Source organism: Aedes albopictus, chromosome 2 (assembly GCF_035046485.1).
Source record: "Aedes albopictus strain Foshan chromosome 2, AalbF5, whole genome shotgun sequence".
In the NCBI taxonomy this organism is placed as follows: Eukaryota; Metazoa; Arthropoda; class Insecta; order Diptera; family Culicidae; genus Aedes; species Aedes albopictus.
Window position 1 is genome coordinate 275,706,670 of NC_085137.1, and position 26,858 is coordinate 275,733,527.

At 38.3% G+C, this 26,858-nt stretch overlaps 2 protein-coding genes across 8 annotated transcripts in view; one reads left to right on the plus strand and one right to left on the minus strand.

Annotated features, from left to right (window-relative positions):
• The window catches only part of LOC134288989 (uncharacterized protein K02A2.6-like), a 309,084-nt gene extending 282,308 nt beyond the window's left edge, over positions 1-26,776 (minus strand). The window contains exon 1 of the mRNA XM_062854966.1: positions 7,832-26,776. The gene's annotated coding sequence lies outside the window, so the exon portion shown is untranslated. The remainder of the gene's footprint in view (positions 1-7,831) is intronic.
• LOC109622136 (sex determination protein fruitless) overlaps positions 1-26,858 on the plus strand; it is a 640,213-nt gene that overhangs the window by 266,044 nt on the left and 347,311 nt on the right. The window lies entirely within an intron of this gene.

Genomic DNA, 26,858 nt, shown 5'->3' on the forward strand with positions numbered 1-26,858 from the left:
TAGTTTTTATTAAGTAAAATCGTAAACTTGGTGATGTTTTAGCAATAAAACGCTTCAATTAGTGTTTCCCGTGCTGGGCATAGCAAAAGTTCGTCATTTCCAGCTCGTAAATTCCTCCACAAAGTGATTTTCAAAACTACGCCTTCTGTGTGCTAAACATAACCTCCACACCGCTGAAAACAAAAACTGTACGGTGAATCAAAACAATCGTTGATTCAATTCGAGAGTTCGAAGTCCCCAATCCATCCGTCAAACCGTAACTAGTGTTGCCAGCGTTCCGCACTACTAACAAAAAGTGAAATCAAACTTTTCCGTTCCAACAAACAAAAACAACAAAGTGCGCGTCGGAGCAAGTTGCCACCGCCGGGGCGCCTGCTGTTCGAATCAGGAATTTCGGCCACGGTCGGGGCTCCTGGTTGTCGTTTCGACTAGACGTGTGCGCCGAAGCAGTTTGCACCGGCGGCGGCGTTGATAGTAATTTGAGACAGCGACGGCGGCGACGCCGGCGCCACGCCGTTCGCCCTATTCGGCGGCGGCGGCGGCGGCGTAATCGGCGTGACCTTTTTTTTTAGTGAAATGCTAAAAAACGTTAATGCAGAATAATTTGTTCCCTGCACTTAAGTACAATTGTCATCTATTTTGTGTGAAAGGTGTAAATGTATGTTAAGCAGAGATTTCACTAAAAACTTTCCTTGCAAGAATTATGGTATAAATTTTAGAGAGAATGCTTGAGGACATTTACTAGGAAATTAATAAATGATTCCGCTCGATAGAAATGCACAACTCATTTTAGACCAGTGATGTCATGGTAAAAGATCTGTTAGGGTTCTTTTCAAGAATTCCTCGAAGGATTCTTTCATTCGTTTCTTCGGGAATTCCTTCAGAAATTCTCGATAGATTCTTCTGGAAGTTCCTCCAGGGGGATTCCTGGAAGATCCTCAGATATTTCTCCATGGGTGGGATCGCAAACTTTTCTAGATATTTATAGAAACCTTCTTCATGGATTTTTTCAGAATTTTTTTTACAGTGACCCTTAAAAATCCCTCCAAAGATTCTTTCAGGAGTTCCTTTAGAAATCACTTCAGGATTTATTTCTTGACATTTCTCCAGGAATATTTCTTCTTGGAATTACTGCATTGCGTTCTCCAGGGGCCGTCCATATACCACGTGGGCAACTTGGAGGGGGGAGGGGGTTTGAGAAAAGTCCATGCTTGTCCACGGAGAGGGGGGTGGGAGTCTGTCAAATGTCCACGTGGACAACATTGATATAAAAATTAAGAAACAAAGATACAATAACGAAACAAATACTTATAATAAGTAATTTCTGAAACAATTTCCGGAGCATCTCCCGGAGCATCTTTTGGAAAAAAAAACCTGAGGAATTATAAAAAAAAGTCGGGAGGAATTACAAGATGAAATTCCAGGAGATAACTTTGGTGGATTTCCCGGATAAACTTTCGGTGGAATACTCCTGGGAACTTAATCATAAGCATTAGCTAGTATTAGCATCAAACGAGTCGCACAAATTTGTAGGTGTTACAGTCCTAGAATGCTGTTATAAGAGTTGCCTTCTTCCCATCTGTTGCACAAAGCACAAAGATTTAGGACTGATATCTGACTCCACGACAAGATTGAAGCAATCCGGAAGAGTTTTCCTAAGAATTAAAAGTTCTCTTTTTAAAGAACTCCTGGATAAAAGTCCCGGAAAACATTCGAAAAATTTCCTGAAGAAACTTCCACAAGAGTTCCAGCAGGAATTTTCGAAGAAACTTTTGAAGATTTTGCGGAGGATCTTCCAGAAAAATCCTTGCAGAAAAAAATAGAAGAATTTACGATGGTACCTTCGGAAAACTTCCGGGAGAAACTCCTGGCAGAATTCCCTGGGAAACTTCAAAAAGATTTGACAGAAAAAATACAGAAGAACTCCCGGAAAAGTTTATGTCAGAATTCCCGGAAAATGTATCAGAATCTTCGGGGGAGCTTTTGGAAGAATCCTCATGGGAATTTCTGGAAAGCTCGCAGAGAAACTCCCTGCAGAATTCCTTGACGAACTACTGAAAAAAAAAACAACGGTAAAACTTTGGAAAACTGGATTAACTTTCGCATAAATTCCCGAAAGTAGAAATACCGTAGCATTTCTTGGAATCCTCAGGAAAACTTCCGATATAATTTCCAATGGAGTTTCTCCAAGAATTGCACTGAAACTCCTAGAGTAAATCCTGGTGGAAGTCTTAAAAGAATTTTCAGTAAAACTCCTAGAGAAATTCCCGGTAAAAATCATGCAGTGGCACTCCTAGAAGATTACCTAGTGAACCCGATAAAAGAATTCCCGGTGAAACTCTTAGAGAAATTTCCTACCAAACATATGGATAAATTCGCAGACAAACTTTAGAGAAAGTTCCCAACGAATTTGCCGTGATGTTTCTCGAGAAATTCTAGGTGAGGAATCCCCTGAAAATTTTCATTATGAATTCCCAGTAAAACATCTGAAAGAATCTGCGGCGGAATTGCTGGAGGATTCCACAATGGAAGACCTTTTGGAGAAATTGTCTCAACAAATCATGACAATCATGGATTAAAAAACATTCCGTATAATTAAAAATAATGTTGTACATACTTCTTTTAGAAATACTTTAAAAGAAGCAATTATTTTGTCAAAAAAAATCAATAAATTTTAATTTGTACCTATTACGGAAACTACAAAATATTTGTAATTCATTAAGTTATAAACTATATATAAAACATTGCTTACAAAAAGAATCATTTAAAAAAATCAAAATCGAAAAAGTGAAAAATCTTTTGTTATGTCCACGTGGACATTGGGAGAGGGGGGTAGGGGTCAATGTAAAGTCCACGCTTGTCCACGGGGAGGGGGGAGGGGGTCAAAAACTACAATTTTTTGTCCACGTGGTATATGGACGCCCCCCCAGTTTTCCAGGATATTTCTTTTTGTGATTCCTTTATGATTACTTCACAAATTCTAGGGAAATGGTTTCAAGGAGTTTTATCCACTAATACCAGGCAGGCATTGTGCAAGAAATTCTTTCAATAATTCAGAAGTATGTCCAGGATTTCTTCCAGGGGGTTTTTTTTTTTTTTCAAATCATCCTTCAACAATTCATTAGGGGGTTTATTCAAGAATGCTTTTAGTACCTTTGTCTGCAATTTCTGCACGAGTTCCCGATGAATTGTTTTCAAGGATTCCTTCAGAAACTTTTTCATAATTTAATTCGGAAGTTTATCAAAGATGCTCTTTAAAAAAGCCTTCAGCGATTTTATCAGAAACTAATCCAGGATTACTTTCTTGATTTTTTTTTTTCCAAAAAAATCTCAAAAAAATCTTCTAGAAATTCCTTTGAAGCCATCTCAGGGATTTTTTTACCCTGTTGGGGAAATTAAAGCACTGCGTCCAATTAACTGAACTTTTGTGATGAATTTCAGGAGCTCCCCCAAGGACTTTTCCATCGATTTTTTTCTGAACTTGTTTCAATAAAATTAAATCTCATCAGGGAATTTTTCAGCATTTCTATAGAAATTATTTCAGATAACCCTCTAAGAATAACTCCTATTTCATAGAATACGTCTGTAAATATCTGTGAAGTAATACCTCAAAGAATTTCCGGAGGAATCTCCAAAGGAATCACAGGAAATATTTCTGAAATAATTACTGGAGGCATTCCAAAAAGAAACCTTGTAGGCATTTCTTAGTTAACCCCTATTTTCCAAGGGATTCCTTGGAAGAAAATCATGGAAAAATCTTTGAAGTAATCTAACACTGCCATTCACATCCTCAAACTACTGAAGGAGTCTTAAGTGATATTTTAAATGGAAATGTTTAGTAGGCTTAAGAAGGTTTTATGGAATCCATGGAGGAATTTCTGAAAGAATCCGTGGAGGAATTTTTGAATAAATTGTTTACCTAATTCCTGAAGATTATCTGAAAGAATCCCAAGGAATTTTCTGAAATTGTTCTAGAAAGATTTGCTAAAGAAATTTCAGAAACTCTCCCTCAGAAACCCTTGGTGGAATTCCTTCAAGGATTTATTAATAAATATTTAGAAAAAAAATCCAAGACGAATCTTTCAACAAAATTCATGGAGGATGTTCGGAAAGAATTCCCGAAGAAATTAATGAACATGGTTTAAAAAGAATCCCTGAAAGAATGTCTGGAGAAATACTCTAACTTCTGTGAAGGTTTCCAGAAAGGAATTTATGTAAAACTTTCTAGGAATTGTTACTGAAGATATTTCTAAATTTGGTAAAGAATCCGGAGACAAATTTTGAATGGTATCCATGGAAGAATTTCAGGAGGAATTACTTGTGAAATACGCGAAGGAATATCCGGAGGAACTCATGAACTATATTTTTTGTAAGAAATCACAGAAGAAATTTATTAGAATTACAAAACAAAATCATGGAAGAACTTCTGAAGAATGATCTGGGGACACTCCATGAACAAACTCATAGAAGAAGTCCTAAACGATTTTTTGGAGTATCCGATAGAATTCCTGAAAGAACCCTGGGATAACTGTGTAATTATAATTCCTGGAGTTATTTCTGAAAGACGAGCGTCCATAAGTTACGCCACGCTTTGAAAAGCGAGGGTTCCGAAGAGTATGATATTTTCAGAGGAGTCCTATACAAAAATTGTGCCATAGAAGGGAGAGAGGAGGGGTTTGAAAATGGACGTTTTTCGTGACCTTATCTATGGAATTTCTAATAAATCAATGGAGCCTTTTCAGGAGGTTCTCCATAGAAATGCTTTGGGAAATATATGGAGGAACTTAAAACACCTCTAAAAATATTTCTGAAGGAATATTTGTTTATGAATCCTTGGAGAAATTTCTAAAAGAATTCTGGACTTTTTATTTTCAAAAAATAAAGCGCTTTTAGAATGTAAGGAATCTATGGATGGTTTTCTGAAAAAAATCCCCTGAGATATTTCTGAAATAATTTATGGGGGAATTTCTTAAGCATGAAGTTTTTTTTAGAAGAATTCATGGTGTAATTTCTGGAGCCATTAGTAAGAACGATAAGTGTTGTGTTCCGTCTCGTATTCGCGTATTTTGTGATAATTTCTGGAGGGTCCTCTATTGGAATTTCTGAAGATGGCATGAAATATATATGCCTTCAAGAATGTCATTCGTAAATTGCCATGAAAATATTCCAAGAAATAAACAAAGAATATATAGGAGGATGTGTTTGTGAACCAAATGAGATCATCATCGGTGCACCGCCACGAACTTTGTTGATAAATTTGATATGGTTTACAAAAAAACTCGCTTAGTACTTAAAATGTATGGATCTTCAAAGTATTGCTGTAAAAAATCACTAAAGTAAATCACATAAAAATTATCAAGAAGGACTTTAGAAAAACACATCTAATATGCAGAAGAAACAGCAATAGAAACTGTTGAAAAATTGCTATCAGGTTCAAATAGGTGATTCGTAAAGTGTTGGCTAGAAAAATAATCTTTCTCATTTTCTCATCGGCGTGGGAAATATTGTTCGGCGGCGTGGAAAAATATGAACAGCGGCGCGCCGGGTCAATTTAACTGGCGGCGGCGGCGTGGAAAAATTGTCGGCGACGGCGGCGCGGCGCGGCGGCGCACACGTCTAGTTTCGACTAAACTCTCAATCCTGGACCTTCCATACAAAGTGCGTGCGGGCTTGTCGTTCGTAGCAGAACTGCCACCGCCGGGGCGTTTTGCTGTTCGGGCCTGAAAATTCAGCCACCGTCGGGGCTCCGGGCTGTCGAAATCAGTGAATTGACAGGACTTCCAGTTGCTCGATCTCAACCACTTTTCCCCACCGTACTGGCAACTACAATTATGCAACTTTAAATAAGGAAAATTTGGAATCGTCGTTCAGTCGTGATAGTACCACCTAAATATGTCCGACCTAGCAATTTGCAAAGAATGCAATCGAGCCGACCCCCCGCTGAAAGGAGGAAAGAAGTCAAAGAAAGCCAGTAAAAAACAACCCGTCGAATGGATTAACTGCGATGGGTGTTCAAAGTGGTTTCACACAACATGTGTTAGCATAAACCAAACCTGCATGCCAGAAATCCACAGGTATTGGTACTTCTGTGAACAATGTACACCCAAAGGCAACCTTATCCTCAAGTTCGAGCCGGTCAACGCCGTTCCCAATAATGACCTTGAGCACTTGAAGAACCTAATTCAAGAGCTCAATGTTAAGCTTCAGAAGCTGCAAGATGAACTTGCATCTATCCAAGCGAACACCAAGAAGCAGATGCACCGTCTCCAGAATCAAATGCAAGAAATGATTCGAACTGAAGCAAAACACGTGGATAGCGACAAACTGCTGAACAACATTGAACACAAGCTGGAAATCATCGAGTCCGGTGCGAAGCTGGCTGAAACATGCAGTCAAAATGTAAACGGCTTCAGGATTGCGCAGAACAAAATTCCATTTCAGCAAGGGGAGAACGTGCAGACTATTGTGGAGCGTACACTGGACATCCTGGACATGCCTGAAGCAAAGTCACACGTAGCAAACTGTTTCCGCCTACCGTACAACGCGTCAAAATGGAGTGACCGTTCGATATTCCCCACAATCGTTGTCGTATTCGATGGAAACAAAATCCGACAGTCTGTTCTCCATGTTCTCCAAAAGTACTACGAGAGATACAACGATTTCAGGCTTCGTAAACTTGGAATGGGCATGCCACTCGACTATCGATTCACTATGAACGAGATATTGCGAATATTTTGTATAGTTTTTCTTTCGTTGCGCAATTTGCGCGCCGGTCAGTTACGCGCAGCTCCACTCCAGTTGCGCGCAGCCAATCAGGAGCAAGGAAGCAGACGACGTCGTTGCGCGCCAAAGCTACTCTCAGCACGTTTCTATTGTCTGCGACCAAAACAAACATCGACGCTCGCCCACCGGCTGATTGTTGTTGTTGATAACTTGCGTGGAAAGATAAGTTAACTCATTATGGTCCCTTTCGAGATTGTTTTAATGAAATGGAAATAAAACAATATTTTCTGGAATTGTTGCCGATTCGATTGGTTGTGCCATTATTTGTTGCATTCAGTCTTGTACTGATCGCACGCGGTCGATACCGGTTGGGTATGTTCTAAGTAATGCAAATATGGATACTGCCCATGATATGAGATTCACCCTTGCGCACAACTGATTGACAGATCGGCAAAAGTGTGAAACTTAAAATTTTCTTGCTAAGCGCAATACTGTCGCTCTCCAGTTTCCGCACTCGAAATCTTGCGCTGCGAATGAAACAGAAGAAGCTCGTTCTATCTGTTTTTGTTCGACACGACAGTGTCTCTGTGCTGCTGCCAGGTAGTCAACGTTACACGCCTGTAAAGGATTTCCAGCACTTGCTCGAGCTGGTGAGGCTCGAAGACAGGGCAAATGATTCATCCGTTTTTTACGATGCTGAATCAACTCAAATTTCCTTTTTGTCTAACCAACACTAGTTTTCCGCATAAATCACGACGACGATTCCAAAATCAAAAGTCATGCCACGCTCTAATATTTCTAATTTGCGTGTCGGTAACCTCAACGTACGAGGGTTAGAACGGCACATCGACGATATCAAGCTACTATTGGACAAACATTCGTATCACTTTTTTGGGGCAACCGAAACTAAGCTGAGAACTTCGGCACCTGCCGGTCCTATTCGAGTTCCAGACTACAACTTTATTAAGCACTGTCTGCAATCGAAGGGTGGCCGTGGAAGCAAGCAGGAGGAGGAGTAGGGCTGTATATCCGGAAAGGCATTAAAGCTGTGCCCATATTGAAATCTGAGCATGATCCGCAGATACCAAAGAATATGCGATTTGAATACCTGGGGCCTGTAGCATAATGAAAATTTTACTAATAATATTAGTCTTGTAGCTTGTAACTTTTAATTTTCTGTTGCATAAAAATACTACAAGTACAAGTTACAAGTCCAATACTACAAGTCGGTTGGACTAATATTATTAGTAGAATTTACAAGTGTATGTTGCATAAACAAACTACAAGTATAAAATATTAGCTATGACTTGTACTTTTGATTACAAGTCTCAAAGGTCTTGTAAAATAATTTACAAGTTAGATTTAAAGTATTGCAGAAGTCATATTTAGTTTTGGATATATCGATTTACCATTTTGATGAACTCAAAAGTATTATTTATCTAAAACTAGCTGTCCCGGCAAACTTTGTCTTGCCTAGCTGTGATGTTTTGACAACTGTTTAGCTCATAACGTCACCACACTCTAGATTGATTTAATTTTGATCATGCTGAATTTGTTCCCGGCTCATAAAAAATCAGTATTTTCACAATTTTCATACCTTTTTAAAAGATTTCCGTAACTTTTTATACATATAAACACAGCCACCATGAATACGAATCGAAACGTGCAAGGGTCATGCTGATCGGTTCGGCCGTTCGTGAGTTTTGTTGCCTCAAAGAAGCTACAAACTCATTTTTATATATATAGATGTCAACCTTAATTCCAGTTTTCGACGATTAAATTTGGCAATATGTATTCGAAGCTCATTGAAGAGAAAATTGCGTTGATGTACACTTCGTATCCAAAATATAATTTCTGCTGAGTCTCTCAAGTTCTCCAAAGTTTCTACAATACCCATCTTTGATTGGAGGTTCTTGGTAAAGTGATATATTATGATCACTACATAAGCACAGGTAAAGTTGCAGATACGAAATAAATTTGAATCAATTGCTTGTATTGCGCATCATTAAGCTAATCAAGAGCTACAATATACCGAGCAATATACATACACTATCTCGAATCGAGTTGCAACTTATAAAAGTAGGCAAAAGCTCATTTTTTGCATCCCCGATCACTTCGGATTTTAACAAGAAGCATAATACATGTTGCTAAATCTGTATACATTGTTTTTCAACCAGTACTATTAAATCTTTGGGATATTTTACTTAAAATCTAGATATTTGCAGTGCCATACTTTGTAAAAAAAAATATTTTGTCAGAGCGGTCGAAAATGATCCAAACAGCACATTCTTTTCTTCAAGTATCGTATAAAGAATGCAAAACTTCGGAACAAATGAAATTATTTCCGGATGTTACGCGAAAAATGCAGAATATAAACAAACAACAACTGCCATTTCAAATTAATAGTGAACTGCCGGATGAATTTTGACAGGTAAATGAACCAAAACAACTTGTATTTTCATGGACACTAATATTACAAGTGCTAATAATATTAGTGGAAAATGGAGCTTTTATGCAACACAAATTATTAGCACTTGTAATATTAGTACTTGTAGCTTGTAACTTGTAGCTAATATTATTATCCCGATTATGCTACAGGGCCCTGGTGGTTCGTGCCGATATCAACGACCTCAAACTGGGAGTGGGCTAATATACAATCCTTCCGGGGCCAATCAACTTTTTGCTCAGCAATATGAAAAGCTTTTAATCGATCTGATGGAGTTTGACCTTGATCAAATCTTTCTCGTAGGTGACTACAACATAAATGTAGCCTCGCCGACACCATTTGCTAACGTTGTGTCACTTCATCAAATCCACACTACTTTTGGTCTCACTGTTCTGCCGACGTCTTCTACGCGCATTACTAACAACAGTTCTACTACAATCGACCTTATGGTGACTGATAAACCTGCTACGATCCTGACCTCCAAAACGTCGACAGGAAATACCATCTCTGACCATGAAGTTATATTTCTTGTCGTTAATGTACGTGTACAAAAACCTCCGCCGCAGCGCATAAAGATACGAAATTTCCGGAGAATTGATCCCCAGGCACTTCAGATCGATTTTCAAACCAGCAATCTACACCAAATTTATGACGCAGCTGACGTGAACACTAAGGCAGAGCTTCTCACGTTCACACTACAGTCCGTGATGCAACGTCACGCCCCCGAAAGCGTCATTACTATACGCGACCGACGAACACCATGGATTACCACTGAAATCGAGCGGCATATCGCTGTTAGAGACCTTTCCTTTGCTCTCTACAATAGGAATCCAAACCGAGCTTCTTCTCCGAGGGTCACTTATCCCTGCCAAATCATTCCATAGCCACAACACCGACTTCAACCATAAACGACCACGATCCAGATCCAGGTGGAAACCCTAGGCCAGAAGCTTTCGCTTTTCGACTCACGAATGGTCGCGAGGTCGCTAGCACTATATTTGAAATCCAGACGTCTGCAGCCGGCAGCGATGGAATTCCAATTACGTTGATCAAACTGCTTAGCCCTATCATAATTCCCGTAGTGGTCCACGTTTTCAACGCAATCATCGAAGCTAAATGTTTCCCGTCCATTTGGAAAAAAGCTGTCGTTGCTGATGATCTGCAGCTGTATGTCTCTGGATCGATAAACGATGTAGACGCGCTTGTGGAGAAAATCAATAGGGATCTCGCATCTATTGAACGCTGGTCGACTTCCAACGGCCTGTTTCCTAATCCAAGAAAAACACAGGCTATAATATTTTTACGGAACGGCGCCGTCACCCCTAACAGAAGCATCATGTTTTGCTCCGAACGCATCCAGCTATCCAAGAGCGTCAAAAATCTTAGCCTGAGACTAGACAACAATCTTCGTTGGACCGAATAAGTCAATGAAGTGACAAGGAATGTCTACAACACACTTCGGACGTTTAGACGTTTTTCGACTGTTCTGTCTACTGAAACCCGAAGGAAGCTTGCTGTAGCAGTAATTGGACCCTGCTTCCTGTACTGCGACACAGTGTACTACTCTGGACTTTCTGGTGCACAGAAAGAACAACTCAACCGAGCGTTCAAATCAACAATCAGATTCGTTTTCAATCTGAAAAGATGTGACACGACTGCGGCGCATCGAAACTCTATTTTTGGACGTGATCTTCAAACTAACTATCACTATCGCATCTGCTGCCTTTTGAGGAAAGGTCAGCTTAGTGAACTCCCCAGTTACCTGATGCAACATCTGCGAAGAGGACAGATGGATAGGACGCATTCGTATATCGTACCCGCCCACACGACTGTTTCCGGCAAAAGCGTTCTGGTTTTCGGCGCGCAATGCTGGAATCGCTTGCCATTAGCAACGAGAAGTTCCCCAACGATGTCATCCTTCAGAACCGCTTTGCACACTGAACATTGAGAATATCAGATTGCTTCTTTTTTCGATGTAATTTAATAATTAGCTGTCCCATGTACTGTGTTTTATCTACATAGTTTCGTTTCCTTGACTTAAATAATGGATTAACCGATAAGTTTGCGTGACGTTAATAAAAATTACAATTACAATTACAACTAAGTCAAATATTATCGAGGTACGTTGAATGTGAATGCTTGTTAAACATGTTTTATACATTCAACAATAATACCAAGTCGAGTTATTAACAATTAAGTGAGATTTATGCAACGTACCTAAGAGATTTCTAAAAACAAGTCTAATTTTCATTATTCTCTTATATGACTCCAATAAGTTTAACTAAGTCAAATATTATCGAGGTACGTTGAATGTGAATACCTGTAAAACATGTTTAATACATCCAAAAATAATACCAAGTCGAGTTATCAACAATTAAGTGAGATTAAGCAACGTACCTAAGAGATTTCACTAATAAAACATAATTTTCACTTATTTTCATATTTGACTCCAATTAGTTCAACTAAGTCAAATATTATCGAGGTACGTTGAATGTGAACACTTGTAAAACATGTTTTATACATCCAACAATAATATCAAGTTGAGTTATCAACAATTAAGTGAGATTTATGCAACGTACCTAAGAGATTTCACTTACAAAACATAATTTTCACTTATTCTCTTATATGACTCCAATTAGTTCAAGAATAGTAAGCTAGTCCCAAGCCCTATTCATTGGTTCCCTGTGCAATTTCGATTGCTCTGGTCAATCACGGAGTAGCAACAACGAATTGTGCGGTCATCTATGCTCATGCTCATGCTCATGCTCATATATGACTCCAATTAGTTCAACTAAGTCAAATATTATCGAGGTACGTTGAATGTGAATACTTGTAAAACATGTTTTATACATCCAACAATAATACCAAGTCGAGTTATTAACAATTAAGTGAGATTTATGCAACGTACCTAAGAGATTTCTAAAAACAAGTCTAATTTTCATTATTCTCTTATATGACTCCAATAAGTTAACTAAGTCAAATATTATCGAGGTACGTTGAATGTGAACACTTGTAAAACATGTTTTATACATCCATCAATAATACCAAGTTGAGTTATTAACAATTAAGTGAGATTTATGCAACGTACCCAAGAGATTTCACATAGAAAACATAATTTTCACTTATTCTCATATTTGACTCCAATTAGTTCAACTAAGTCAAATAGAATCGAGGTACGTTGAATGTGAATACCTGTAAAACATGTTTTATACATCCAACAATAATACCAAGTTGAGTGATTAACAATTAAGTGAGATTTATGCAACGTACCTAAGAGATTTCACTTATAAAACATGATTTTCACTTATTCTCTTATATCCCTTTCGTGACGAACCAGCACAATTGTGCTGTTGAGAGGTAGCAGTTTTACATATTTTTTTCATCTGTTTAGACTTTGTTTTATGTCATGTAAATTGTTTCAATAATTCAGCCATTACTTATACTCGTTTGTGTGTAAACTAACTTTTGTGAGATTTTGTGAGCCTGTGAAATTTATCACAACAAATTAAACAAAAAGTGGACAAAAACCGTAAAACATGAAAAAGTTTTGTCTGTCGCATATTTTTTATTACCGATTTGTCCAGGTAGTCAAATCAAGAAATCGAACCATAAAGAGTAGTTCTTTCAAATGAGAAGAAAAAAATATTGTTTTGTTGGGAAATCTTAGAGTTCTGGAGAGCCAAAGTTGAGCCGTTTGTATGATGATTTCAATTTTTTGCGCTCCGTCACGAAAGGGATATGACTCCAATTTGTTCAACTAAGTCACATATTATCGAGGTACGTTGAATGTGAATACTTCTAAAATATATTTTATACAATAATATCAAGGGCCCATATAACCGAGGCGGTAAACGCACGGGTATTCAGCATGACCATGCTGAGGGTGACGGGTTCGATTCCCGGTCGGTCCAGGATCTTTTCGTAAAGGAAATTTCCTTGACTTCCTTGGGCATAGAGTATCTTCGTGCCTGCCACACGATATACACATGCTTTTCTACGAAACTATTTGATTTTTGATATATTGTGTTATTGAATTATGATTAATCAATTTGTTATGAAATATTCAGTAAGTTATATTTTTGTGCTATTCTTGTGTTCTTCTGTTGCATACATTTAGGCTTTTATTTGCAACGATACATGGTTAGCATACTTTAAAAAGTTTATCAAGTATATTGCTTATACCTATTAAAAATACGATTTTTGCCATAAATTAATCAAATTTCAACTTAAGTATAAACTTTTTTAGGTCAAACAAGCCTAGAATTTGACAAGGAATGCAATGACGCTGTTTTATTAAACATATAATGTAATTTGGAAAGTTTTATGTAAGAAGGTATGGGAATTTTTGAGGTACGATAAAAAAGGAGGTTAGATTCGGAAGGTACGTTGTTGGTACATGCAGAAAACCATAATTTCGGATGGATTCACGAAGATTTTCGTAAAAACCACCATCTATCCAGCAGGACACCTGTTTTCTAAGAATTCGTCAGGTACGTTCAAAATTCCGTTAGGTGCGCTGTGGTACGCACTTGATACACTCACTTAACGGTATTTATTTTCAATTTTATGTAAAGTGCCCTGCCAGCTAGATGGACATGACTGAGAACTCTTTAGTGTATGTTTATTATTTGTGCCAAATTTCATGAAAATCGATGCATTACTTTTAACTGTGGATGAAAAACAAACAAACGTTTTTCAAGCATTTTGTACAATCATGACCAATTTTCATTCGCTTTTTTCCGCTACAATTCAAAGTTCTGTGAGGATTATAATGAAACTTCGTAAGTAGTTACGATACTTATAGAGACACTTTCTAGCAAAATTTCATCGACTTCGATCAATTGGTTTGAAAGTTACAGGTGTTGATAGGGGTGAGTGTTAGTGGAAATGTTTCGTGTTTTTCATGTGCGAAATTTGCTTATTCATAACTTTCGAATGCCTCTGCCAATTTTCATGAATTTTTTACAGAAGGTAGTTGCTTATGTGTATATTAGGCCTGAAAAATTTGATGCTTATTGGTAAAGTACTTTGCGCAGTACAATCGAAACAATAATGGGTGCTAAATAATGTCTGTCTGAGGGGCCAAAATCACGGTCAGTCCCAATACATGTTTCGACTATAAAAATATTAATAGTGTATCGATTTGTTCGAAATTTTTCCTATGCAAAACATGTAGATTGAGTGGTTTGTGTTCAAAATTTCAGCCATTTCCTTTGCCAAATTCAAAAGTTACAGCGCTGAGAAGCTAAACTAGGGGCTGTACAAAAATCAATTGCACGCGATCTACTGTTTCATTGCTACCACAAAAAGTACTGCACTGATTCACATGAAATTTTGCAGTTGAAATGAACACATCCTAAGATATTATCAGGCCAAATTTGAGCAATTGTAATGAATCTATTGCACAGTTACAGTCGTATTTCTGTGTCCCGATAATTGCGGGTACTGGCTTTGATATTGTTGCTCACAGTTCAGCTTATCAGTTATAGCTCACTGGGGTCTCTGTGTCTTTGTAACAAAATCAGGTCGACACAATCATCGTCGCAGACTATTTGTAGTAAATATATGCAGCTGATTCACCTATTACTCATCCGAAGATTCTCGACTTGCTTCATACTCGCTGTATCAGTTGTCTCCCGATATCTCATTATTCATTCAGAGCATCCGCTCACTACAGCATAAGTAATAGTGAAATATTAAATTCACGACACTCGTTTATGCGTCGTGTGCTATCAACATCGGGTTGTAGGTGCTCATAACAAACACAATAAAATATAGAACAAAAATGAGAAACACCTCAAAGAACTAATTGGACAAAAAATAATCTTTTTGTGATTTCAAATGGTGTACAACAAAAGTGTTGTTCTCTAAAACGTTCTATAAAATTTGAACAATTATGTTCCAATGCCTCTTCCAAAAAGAACACATCGTTCGTCAAAAAAAAACTCGAGGCAATATCACGGTGCTTCATTTACCGTTATTATCAAAAAAAAACCATCGAAACCTGAAACGCCATTCTCTTTCTTTATTATTTCTACACCTCTGAACAAATTTTGAGTTACACCCTTTTAAAGGGCCTAACCACTGAAAAATCAGAGTTTCTATAGAAAACCATCACATTTCATAACAGAAGCATGCTTTGGAGTCTTCTTCTTCTTTTTCTTCTTCTTCTTCTCCTTCTTTATGGCTCGACGTCCCCTCTAGAACTTGGCCTGTTTCACTTCAACTTAGTGTACTTCCACTGTTAGAGCACTTCCACTGTTATTAATTGAAGGGCTTTCTTTGCCTGCCATTGCATGAATTTGTATATTGTGAGGCAAGTACAATGATATACTATGCCCAGGGAGCTGAGAAAATTTTCCCGACCGGAACGGGAATCGAACCCGCCGTCTCCGGAGTCCCAAATAATAAAAAGTATCATAAATAATGCTACAATTTGATCTTATGCACAAATATTGACCATTACCGTAAACCGGGGTCAAATTGATCATCGGGTTGATCTGAGTTACCGCCTCGTTACCGACTGCTTGCGTAATTAATAGACAGCCCCTTGTTTGATTCGCTGAGTCTATTTGTGCTGAAAATAGTGTTTATTCACTTCTAAAGATTGTTCCCACACCGTTAAGTGATATAAACTGAACATCATTATCTTTGTGTTATATCGTTAAAAAGATTAAGTGCTTCATTATGGGCTTCCGTGGCCGAGCGGTTAGCGGCGTCAGTCGTTTAAGTGTCTCGTAAGCCTCGGAGTGTGGGTTCGATTCCCGCTCCAGTCGGGGAAAACTTTTCGTCAAACGGAAAATTCTTCACTGGGCCACTGGGTGTAATATGTGTAGTCCGTTGTCGAATGTTTGTAGTGTTCAGTCTGTAGAGGCAGCAAGGTCGAAGACGGTGTAATTGTCTTTTTTTTTAAATTGAACTAAAACGACAGCAAAATAAGAATCCAAGAAAATTCAGAATCTGCAATCGCCATTCCATATTTTTGTGACTGCGAGAATCTACTTGGATTTACCATAACAAATACGTGTAACAAATACGCGTTCGCCATCGACCGTAAGATCGAACGATACACTGTCTGCGAGGGAAAATGTGCGAAACGATATCACGCTGACTGCGTAGGCTAAGCTGAGGACACCGTTAATGCTTTGTTCGCCAAAAAAATCTTTGGATGTGTGATGCGTGTTTGGCAGACTATTGTAGTTCTCGTGATGCCACCACCGATGCCACCGCCGAGGATGTCATTGAAACGATTAACTGCTGCACTCATAAATCATTATGTGAAGCCGAAATCGAGGAGCTGAAGACGAAAGTGAGCGATATTGTTGATGTACTCACTACGATGATATCTCAACGCACAGAACAGGAAACGTATAGGCAGCAGCATTCTACGCCTGTTTCACCTGCTGTATACAATAGCCAGCTACTCAATGGAACTAGAGATACGAGTGAATTCGGACCGGAATGCGTAATACTACATCTTTAACGCAAACCAATACTGGCGATACGTTCTTTCTCTTTTTAACCGACGTTGATTGTAGAACTACAAATGGAGATATGGCCTAAACATCTTAAATTAAAAGAATTTGAAAGTCGCCACGTTGTTTGGAACGATTTGATCGTGAAGAAATCGGTAATTCTGTGTTTTATTGTTGTAAGCTGTTTCGTTATTGTTGTTGACAACGGTATTTTTGTTGTGTTAGCTTATATATATAAATGGTCAATTGTGTTACTCAAGCTTCTTAGTATTATTCGAAAGAGTAATTGTCATAGCCTAACCTATCAATGTCTGTGTTAACGTAGTTGTATAGTATTAACCCTCGAGCAGTCGCGTCTTTACCTGCAACGACGCCACGCTCACGTGGTGTACCATAAGCGTGCATTTTTCATAGTGCGTGTACTCAGTACACGACGCGATCGCTCCCGGGTTAAGATTACATTTTAATAAGACCAGAACTGCCGTGAATTGCATATCAGTCCCATCTCTGCTGGATTTCCTATGCAAAGGGACCGATATGCGATTCACGGCAGAGAAACTGATCAGTTAAAATTTCAATTGAATGAATAAATAAATAAATAAATAAATTGATCATTCGGGTATTACATTGTAATTCCATACTAGGAACTCTTAAGCGTCGTAATGATCTTAAACTTATTACGTCATCTGGTTCGTAGATGTCTAAAGATGAGTGTATACCTCTCGTATATTTTCTGTTTTAACATTTTTGTGGAGCCTTGGTTGGGAAGTTATATAGCTAATCAGAACATTAAAAAGTTAGAAAAAAGTTCATTTTACGATGAAACAGTCATTTATTGTGATATAAATCACTTATTTCAAATGAAATTGCCTAACTTTAGGAGTTTAAGTGGGAAATTTCAAAATTTAATTTTGCATTTAAAGTAATAAATTCACTAGTTGTAAGATTTTGAACGCGTTATTCGGTTTTAGAAGAGCAAAATTAAGCTGAGAAGGATATTTTCCTTTCCAACCGATGCTTCATAGTATACTGATTATTTCGCCCCAAAGTGGCATTTCCAATTTTTTGATTTTTGGAGTTATTTAATTAAAAGTTTAAATTTGCTGTGCAAAATTCTGTCACATGGTTCCATGGAGATCCACTGGGTACTGGTTTTACAGAAATTCTTTTGGCAATGTTTGAAATGCCACTGATGTTACCCGCAAAAGATGTTTTAAAGTGATCAATTTTACCCCGAATTACGGTACGCCAATATAAGGGAGGTATTCTTGAACCTGTAGAATACGGACGTCGTTGGCTTCATTTACTATTATAGCCAGAACAATACCTAGACAACCAGTCATCGTATTTAAGCTGTTGTATAAGATGATAAAGTGGAGGCCATATGCGTACATGCCTCCATTTAGGCGCATGTAAAATGTACGCATATCGCCTCCACTTTAACATCTTATACAACATCTTATACGATGACTCGTTGACTGGGTATACAATGAAAAACATAAAGGACAATTCATTTATATAGTTATTGTACATCCCTAAACTGAATTTCAAAAATAATGTTGATCAAATTCTTCAGTTACGCCCATTTGAAGTTCATAAGTGCTTAAAGTATTATTATAATAAATCTTAGTTTCATTTAATCATGTTTATTTTTTGGTAGTTAAATTTAAAACTATCATTTCATTTCATTTTCATTTCATTTATACTCATTTTTTCAGTAACATAAGACAGACGTCTTTTAAATCGTTACAATTGTTTCATTTAGATAGAAAAAGTGCCACTGTTTTGAATTCATTTTATTAAACTATCATTTATACAATACATATTTTAATTAAAGCTTTCGATTCATTTCCTATTAAAAACTGCCCGCGATTATATAAGAGTTAATTCATTTGGCAAAGTATTCCAATAAGAAACACCTCGTACGAAAAAGCTTTTACTATATTTAGCAGTATGGTGTCTATAAATGACGAATTTTTTGGATCTTTCACTTCGATATTGACTAAGTTTATTGTATAGATAGTCTGGACATTTGTCATTGGTAAGCATGAAAACAAGTTGACAGCATCTAAATTTAGAATTTTTTTCAAACGAACAACCAATTAATTTATTTTGCAAATGTGAGACATGGGAAAACCGGGACAAATTGAACACATATCTTACACAAGCGTTTAAAGCAATTTTAATTCTATTGAAAGCAATGGCAGAGATCTGCATGATTAAAAAGTCGCATGCGAAGAAGTGAGGTAATATGAGAGTTTTGAATAGGCTAAGCTTCATTTCTGTTGACAAAAAAAAATAAGTTTGCAATTGCAGAGATCTTAATTTTCCATACACTTTATCGCATTGCAAAAGCGTCCCGATCTAAACTGGATTGAATTGTGTAACCTAAGTTGGTCGCCGATTGAGCATATTCAATTACATTGCCGTTTATTACTATTACTGGCTTAGAGATGTTGGTATTGTTGGCAGTTATGAACAGAGCGTGAGTTTTATTTACGTTCATTCTTAAGTTGTGTTTCATGGTCCAATTAAACACATTTTTTTATATCTGCATTTATATTATTTGTTACATTTGCCGCATCAGAACTTGAAAACTCATAGTACAATTGCACATCATCTGAAAAAATCTATCTTGCAATATTTAAGAACATTTGGCAAATCGTTAACATATAGCGAGAATAATATTGGGCCCAGTATTGATCCCTGCGGTACACCAGATGAAAAAGAAGTGAGTTCAGAGTACTCATTATTAACATGCACAGCTTGAAAACGATTTGATAGGTACGACTTTAAGATTACGGCATCACACGAAAAACCAAAGTTGTGTTGAAGTTTTCTACATAAGTTACCATGCGAGATTGTGTCAAATGCCTTAGAAAAATCTAGTAGCATCAATATGGCAGACTTACCTTTGTCAAGCATTATTCCGATATCGTCAATCACTTTGAGTATCACTGTTTTTGTGCTATGCTTAGGTCTGTATCCAGACTGATGCGGACTCAATAAGTTATTTTCGTTGATGTAGAAACACATCTGATTTTTTAAAAGTTTTTCAAACACTTTGGATAGTCCAGGCACTACACTTATTAGGCGTAGATTTTCCAGTGAGTTTTTCTTTGACTTTTTCTTTATTGGCAAGATTTTAACATTTTTCCAAGATTTAGGAAAAGTATTGGTAATAATAATCGAATTGATAATATGGGTTACAGGTTTAATAAAGTTTTGGCGAGATGGGCCAACCCTGGCCTCAGCCTGTCACACTAGTGACAAACGCAAAAAAAAAAGTTTTAAAAACTTTAGGGAAAAACCGTCCAGTCCCACAGCATTGAATTTTATATCAAACAGTGCATTTATTATTTCAGCTTCATCGACAGCGTGAAAACTGAACGAATTCCAATGTTCAAGCTGACATGGAGTGTATGCAAAGCTTGGCTCTGTAAAATTCACAGAAAAAGATTGATTAATCGCATTAGAACTGAAATCTATATTCGGCTGCTCTATCGATCCAGCAACTCCAGTATTTTTCAATCGCTTCCATAGATCATTCGATGGCAACTTCGGATTCAAATATTCACTGTAATGTTGTTCTTTAGCTAAGCGAACCAGGTAATTGACTCTATTTCTTAGCCTTTTGAATAGCTCATGGTTATCTAGAATTCTATTCGCTTTCCACTGCTTGAAGGCAAGATCACGATCTATGATTGCTTTTGCAATATTTTGGTTAAACCACGGATTAGATTTACTTCGTTTATGGGCAGTTTTCAATGTTACGAAAGCATCGTGCAAACTGATCATTGTCGAATTAAAAAAGTCTACAAGCAAGTCAGGGTTGTCAATCTGATAAAACTGGAACCAATCAAGTGAATTGAAAGCTTTTTGAAGGTCTCTTGCATTTATTTTGTTGTAATCGTGATATTGATAAGAATCGATTTCATTTTGACTTGAAAAACTCAAGGAAGCGAATATGAGGTCGTGATGAGAAAAAAACAGGTGCCTCAATCTGATTAAAACCAAGAACTGTTGATTGATCATTTGTTAAAACAAGTTTGTTATCGCACATAAGAGCGTCTGTGGTAGTCGGAATCAGTCGGACACTAATCGATCATAATCGCGATGATACTGAACACAGAGTTAATCGTTGGTATAAAGTTTCTGAACAACTACAACATTTATTGGACGAACTATTGATACACTTTTTCTTCTGTATAATGACTGGAATTTGTTGAACACTTAGCCTTTTGGGTTTCACTAATGTTCTGTATTTCTGGGTTGGACTGTAGGACGGAACACTAGATTTTTCTGTATACTGTTGAACTTATAGACTGTTATTATCTTGATTGAAACTGGATTATGTCTTATATAGGATTACATTGAATATTGACTAATTGTCTACTACTGGTTTCTGAAGACTATTATGGTAAGGTCGATCACCTTTTTCTGGAAGATAATTCATCATAGTTCATCAATTTGGCGGGGAGATGCCACAAGTATGGCGAGATCATGAGTGCAACTCATTTGAGTGCAATCGCGTTACGAATGCATTACAGTCTCTTTGATCTAATCCGGACTTATTGTTTTTAACTACAAACCTGTGTGAACAAAGTTCTAGCTGAGCATTTCCGTTTTCGTGGAAATAAGTGGGTTCATTACCGATGCAGTTTAAACCATGGGTCTCTAAAAGTACTGATGAGTTTTTTGGTCTTAGGCGCGCTGGGGATTTTTTTTATTACCGAACACTTTGGGCCGAAGGGTCTCCGATTTTCATGAAAATTTCACCAGTGCTACAGGTCGTGGATATATGATCATATATGGAATTTAAAAAATTCATAGTGGACTATTTTTCTGGGAAAAGATTGATAAAATTTCACGATTTTTCAAAATTTTGTAAAACACCCCAAACTTCAAAAAATCATATCTCAAAAACTATGCATCGTAGTGCATTTTTTAGTGAAATCGACGCCAAATTGCCTCAGCAATCCAGTAAAAATACACTGAGAAAAAAGTTTCTCGCAAATTTTTTTACCATGGAGAAAATACATCTAAAAATGTTGATAACGGGTTAACAACGAGCTAATGCCACCGGTGAGCGTAAAATTACCTATGGCACTCATACCCTATATGCTTTCCATTTCAATTTAAGAAAACAAAGAAAACATAAAATTATTAACGGAGAATGGTTACTAGTCAGCAAAATATCTGAAATTATACCCGAAGAAAAAAAAATTGCATACGAATTTCTATCTTATTATTAACATAATTTTACATCAAATAATTTCTTGTATGAAATGTTGAACGTAAGCTTCATACTGAGAGCAAGTTGTAAATTTATAAACTGATGGAAAAATGTGTGCGATACGACGAGGTCCTTTTGTTACAGGTTAAAAATGTTATTTAACTGTGTAAGTAACAAAAATGCATAAATGTGTAGTATTTTTTGATTATAATTATTTTGCTTCGTTAAGAAATAAAAAAAAAACATTCTAGAAATTTTCAACAGATATAGTTAAGGATCCAATATTGATCCATGGAGCTTCGTAAATGCAAAGGATGTGAATAAAAATGAGGACGTTAGAGGATTTCTTGAAATTAAACATTTGTTTGACATCTTAGAGCATTAAACAATTTAAGACAATATTTTAATCATTCGAACCGTGCACCAATTTATTGGTTGATTCGAATTTATTATGGGTAGTAGAATGGGTTTGTCATGATAGTTCTCAAAACTGATGGAGTCTTTTTGACAACAAACATTTAGTTAGAAAAAAGTGATGAATTGATTTTATGTTTTTTTATTAATCAATGTCAAAACTTACATTAACGGTAATGATCGATCCTCCAGCGTACCGCGCTGCCTCAACTAAGTAGCTCTATAGCGAGCTCGGTATTAATCTTTTCTAACCATTACTAAACATTATTATCGTCACTTTTGGAATTGTGTCGCTTCTTAGAACAGGAAAAGCTTGGATTAAAGCAACAATGTTTTATCAGCGCGTTAAGAAGTAGGCATGGTAAACTCTTGGTTTTAATTTGTTGCCCGTACTAATTAGTACATTTTTTTATCTGTATCAACGAGATTTTCAGCCTTAGGCTAGTTCATCTCGGGACCAACACTTTACTTCCCTTCCGAAGGAAGAACTCACATTTTGTGAGTATGTCGGGAGTGGGATTCGATCCCAGGTCCTCGGCGTGACAGTCACGGGCTTTAACCATCACACCAGATCCGCTCCAGAGAGTACATGTTTGTTCCTCTCATCTATGGTATGTATCTTTTAAAGTTCTGTTAATTTTTAAATAAGTGTTTCTTCTAAAGCACATTATACCTACCTTGATACCTTGTTGGCTACAAAGTAACTTTACTCCAACGCCGAGCGTATAGTAGAGCACCATCTTCGTCGGTCTTGGGCGATGTTCCTCCAGTTTCCCCGAACGTGTAGGGATCGTAGATCTTCTTCAACCGCGTGCAGCCAGCGAGTTCGCGGCCGCCCACGAAGTCGCCTACCTCTACCGGGTTCTCTGCTGAATATTGTTTTCGCTATTCTTTCTTCCGACATTCGCACTACGTGTCCAGCCCACTGAAGTCTGCCGTATTTTATACGTTTCACAATATTCGCATCTTCGTACACTTGGTACAACTCGTGACTCATGCGTCTGCGCCACACTCCATTTTCTTGTTTCCCACCGAGAATTGTCCGCAGCACTTTGCGCTCAAAAACTTCAAAAGCTTTTAGGTCTACCTCCGAATTTAAAAGGGTAATCCCTCTGTAATTGGCACACTCCAGTCTGTGCCCTTTCTTATAGATTTGGCATATGAGGCCTAGTATGAGGCCATCCAATTCTTCATCCTCCCAAATCTTTATAATAATCTGGTGGATTGATTGATGTAGCTGCTCGCTTCCGTGATTAAGAAGTTCGACCGGGATCTCGTCCTTCCCAGCAGCCTTGCTGTTTTTCAGCTCCTTAAGGGCCTTTTTAACCTCATCCAGTGTTGGTGGTTCCACTGCTTGACTGTCATCCATTATGTTAATCCTGTTCTTTGGTGCAAAGCACATTATACAAACTCATTATGCACAGACCATGCTATTTACTAAATATTGAGTGGAATATGATTTCTTTATGGTGTATAGAAGAATCCACATACCAACATACCAACTAATTTAAGCAACAAAAACACTATAAAAACAAAACAAAGCTTTACATGTGTAAAGAGACCTTATAGTTACCTGATATTCACTCATCTCTAACGGTTTGCATATGATTGCTTTGATTGAAAAAATACGTTTAAATATGCGTTTGCTCGTTGTTAACCCGTTATTTACAACGCTTTCTAGTTACAAATCCATTAATTTCAAAATTTGATAAGTTGTTGCATTTAAATGGCACTCAAGTGCCATATATGTGCTGTCAGTGCACTTCGATGCACGTTAGTGTCAAAGCTACGTTGCAATTAGCGTACCCAGGCTTGTCCGCACTGAGCGCATGAAAATTCTGCTCTTTGGATTTACACCATCAAGCACATCATAAATTAGAAATCTTTTCATCTTATCAGATAGAAAGATGTTGAAATATTCTAAATGTCATTTCGAACTGTCAAAAACCGCACCGCAGCGCCGCACGGGCCGTTCAAAGTGAAATTCACTAGAGTGTTTTCATCCGGGTGAAAATCTCTTTGCGCGCTCCGTGTGGCTCGCGGTGCGGTTTTTTGACAGTTCGAAATGACATTTAGAATATTTCAACATCCTTCTGTCTGATAAGATGAAAAGATTTTTAATTTATGATGTGCTTGATGGTGTAAATCGAGTTCGGCAGCAGCAAAGTTTCGCGCGCTCGCTTTGCTAGATTTTTGCGATTTTTTTTTCCTCTTCCCTCTGTGGGGCTCCGACGACGGGACGCCAAGCAGTCAGTAGTGTGCGGTAGTTCGGCAGCAGCAAAGTTTCGCGCGCTCGCTTTGCTAGATTTTTGCGATTTTTTTTTCTCTTCCCTCTGTGGGGCTCCGACGACGGGACGCCAAGCAGTCAGTAGTGTGCGGTAGTTCGGCAGCAGCAAAGTTTCGCGCGCTCGCTTTGCTAGATTTTTGCGATTTTTTTTTCTCTTCCCTCTGCGGAGCTCCGACGACGGGACGCCAAGCAGTCAGTAGTGTGCGGCAGTTCGGCAGCAGCAAAGTTTCGCGCGCTCGCTTTGCTAGATTTTTGCGATTTTTTTTCTCTTCCCTCTGTGGGGCTCCGACGACGGGACGCCAAGCAGTCAGTAGTGTGCGGTAGTTCGGCAGCAGCAAAGTTTCGCGCGCTCGCTTTGCTAGATTTTTGCGATTTTTTTTTTCTCTTCCCTCTGCGGGGCTCCGACGACGGGACGCCAAGCAGTCAGTAGTGTGCGGTAGTTCGGCAGCAGCAAAGTTTCGCGCGCTCGCTTTGCTAGATTTTTGCGATTTTATTTTCTCTGCGGAGCTCCGACGACGGGACGCCAAGCAGTCAGTAGTGTGCGGTAGTTCGGCAGCAGCAAAGTTTCGCGCGCTCGCTTTGCTAGATTTTTGCGATTTTATTTTCTCTGCGGAGCTCCGACGACGGGACGCCAAGCAGTCAGTAGTGTGCGGTAGTTCGGCAGCAGCAAAGTTTCGCGCGCTCGCTTTGCTAGATTTTTGCGATTTTTTTTCCTCTTCCCTCTGTGGGGCTCCGACGACGGGACGCCAAGCAGTCAGTAGTATGCGGTAGTTCGGCAGCAGCAAAGTTTCGCGCGCTCGCTTTGCTAGATTTTTGCGATTTTATTTTCGCTGCGGGGCTCCGACGACGGGACGCCAAGCAGTCAGTAGTGTGCGGTAGTTCGGCAGCAGCAAAGTTTCGCGCGCTCGCTTTGCTAGATTTTTGCGATTTTTTTTTCCTCTTCTCTCTGGGGCTCCGACGACGGGACGAGTGTGCGCGCGCCGTGGTTCGAGTCGGTTCCGAATTTTTCGCTTCCCTTCGGCGCTAGTTTCCAATACACTTTTAGTTGATAATAAATATTTTCTTTCATTTTTTGCATTTACACAAAAGAATGAAAAATGTTACTTCGGGTTCGCCGGTCGAGAAAAATCCGGGCGCCGACAAAGTGAGTCGCGTTCAGTGTATTTCTGTGTGGAATAGACTAAAGGTTTCTGCTCCCTAGTGGAGTGGAGACGCGCGATAGAATTTTCTTTTTGGCTAGTTCTTGCGTCGAAAAGTGGTCGGTTGTTAACGGCGGTTTGTGTATATTGATCCATTGTCAAATCATATCACCAACCATAGGTGACTCTCGGACTGACAATGTACCTTACCCTACTAACAAAAAAATCCTTCCTGAGACAAACGTGGAGATGCAGCGATTCGCGGTCTTTATAACAACGTTTGTCTTACTAACATTCCCTTCCATCCTCGATGACCGTAAGGACGTGGCCGGCGCCGTTATTGACCTTATTAAAGTTGAGAGCTCTCGACCTGTGTACATTGAGAATAGTAAGCTAGTCCCAAGCCCTATTCATTGGTTCCTTGTGCAATTTCGATTGCTCTGGTCAATCACGGAGTAGCAACTACGAATTGTGCGGTCATCTATGCTCATGCTCATGCTCATGCTCATGATGTGCTTGATGGTGTAAATCCAAAGAGCAGAATTTTCATGCGATCAGCGCGGACAAACCTGGCGTACGCACTCAATTTCTATTCCTCTGTTCGGTAATTTATTTTTTGAAATTTCTCATCGTAATAGGCTGTTTTACCTCACGTAAATCTGCCATGAAAATGCCTACTTTTCCACACCAAATTAGCAGTGCGGTAGTGGTTCATTACAGCACTGATTTGCGTTGCGTAATGAACCATTACAGCACTGTTTTCAGTTTTGAACAACTTCTTGATGCTTTCTGGACGCAGTTTGTAACGTTTTCCCCGGCAACAAGATCAACAAGACACAATTTTCGATTGACTCTGGCTTAAGGACAAGGTATTTGGAGTACATTGCTCAAAATTTCTAGAGCACCGTTTTTTAGAACCGTTGAACGGATTTGGATTAAAATGCATCACGCTGTTGACAACCACTGAACAATTAGCGTGATGCATTTTCATCCAAATCCGTTAAACGGTTCTAAAAAACGGTGCTCTAGAAATTTTGAGCTATGTACTCCAAATACCTTGTCCTTAAAAGTTCCGCTTTAGCGCCAATCAGACCACAGCCTGATACCAAAGAATAAGAATATAAAGAAAGCCTACTTC